Raw genomic sequence first — 1592 nt, 5'->3', positions numbered from 1 at the left:
TTTAGGTACACTTGCCTTCGTCGTGATAATAGTTAGTTTCAAGAACGATTCATTATAAATATTTAAAACCTGTCACGAATATCATGTATCAAGTTTTTGGCACCGTTTCTGGGGAACTAAGATATTAGGAACACTCGATTTTTTATTACTTTAGCCATTTACTTTTTCTGCAATTTAAATTTTACTCTAATTTTTATTACTAATTCTTCTTTTTCCCTTTTTTCTGACATGTTTTTATAGTTTATGACTAGAAGAAACCCGTCAGGACCATTACTTTTTGAGAGTGAGATCGATCGCACAGTTTGCAGAAACCAAAGAAAAATAAGGCGAAGCTTAAGATACATAAAGAATGAGCAAGAGGACAATATTCAAACCACAATCGAGGAGATGGCCGAAAACCAAGAAAATCCGCCACCTCCTGTAATTACTGTTAATCAAAATCCTGTTCCATGCACTTTGTATGATTATGCTAAACCTAATTTAACAGGAATTGAGTCAAGTATAGTTAGACCTGTTATTGCTGGAAATAATTTTGAACTGAAACTTAACACAATTCAAATGGTACAATAGTTTGTTCAGTTTGATGGTTTGCAGGACGAGGATCCCAAAGCTCACTTGGCAAATTTCCTAGAATTTTGCAATACCTTTAAAATTAATGGTGTTTCTGATGACGCCATTCCCCTTCGGTTGTTTCCCTTTTCGTTAAGGAATAAGGCTGAACAATGGTTGAACTCGTTACCACGAGGGTCAATCACTACTTGGGAATAAATGACCGAAAATTTTTTATTAAAATATTTTCCACTGGCTAAAACAACCAAATTACGTAATGATATCTCTTCTTTTGTGCAGATGGATTTAGAAACATTCTACGATGCATGGGAGAGATACAATGACCTTTTGAGAAGGTGCCCTCACCATGGGTTACCGCTTTGGATATAGGTTCAAACATTCCATAATAGCCTGAATCCTTCGTCTCGGCAGATGATTGATGTAGCCATTAGAGGAACTATCAATAATAAGACACCTGAGGCGGCTTATGAATTTATTGAGGAGATGTCACTGAATAACTATCAATGGCAAGTTATAAGAACAAAGCCAACAAAAGCAGCCGGTGTTTTCAACCTCGACGCGGTTACTATGCTATCTAACCAAGTAGAACTCTTAAATAAAAAGATTGACGGTGTGTGTGGTTCTACTCAGGTACATCCAGTGATGAGGTGTGATTCGAATGGAGGAGGAGCATGCACAGAATATCAACCCTTCAACCTTAGCATCGAGGAGGAACAAGTCCAATATATGGGTAACAATAACTCTAGATCCCAAAATAACCCATACAGTAACACTTATAATGCAGGTTGGAGGAACCATCCCAATTTCTCGTAGGGCGGTCAATGAAATCAAAGGCCATAACATCCTTCAGGTTTTCAACAACCACCTTACCAGTAAGAAAAGAAGCAGAACCTTGAGGAGATGATAACCAAATTCATCTCAGTGTCAGAGACTCATTTTTAGAATACCGAGACGACATTTAAAAATCAACAAGTATCAATTCAGGGGCTCGAAACTCAGATTGGACAGCTCGCCAAGATGAT

At 37.6% G+C, this 1592-nt stretch overlaps 1 non-coding gene across 1 annotated transcript; it reads right to left on the bottom strand.

The window, feature by feature from the left end:
- Positions 1 to 816: 816 nt before the first annotated feature.
- Positions 817 to 923, bottom strand: LOC128292351 (small nucleolar RNA R71). Its single transcript, XR_008282335.1, has one exon. It is a non-coding gene; the product is annotated as a small nucleolar RNA R71 (small nucleolar RNA).
- Positions 924 to 1592: the final 669 nt, after the last annotated feature.

Source organism: Gossypium arboreum, chromosome 4, assembly GCF_025698485.1.
Source record: "Gossypium arboreum isolate Shixiya-1 chromosome 4, ASM2569848v2, whole genome shotgun sequence".
In the NCBI taxonomy this organism is placed as follows: Eukaryota; Viridiplantae; Streptophyta; class Magnoliopsida; order Malvales; family Malvaceae; genus Gossypium; species Gossypium arboreum.
Note: the sequence above shows the minus strand (reverse complement) of the source record. Positions and strands in the feature narration are given on the sequence as shown.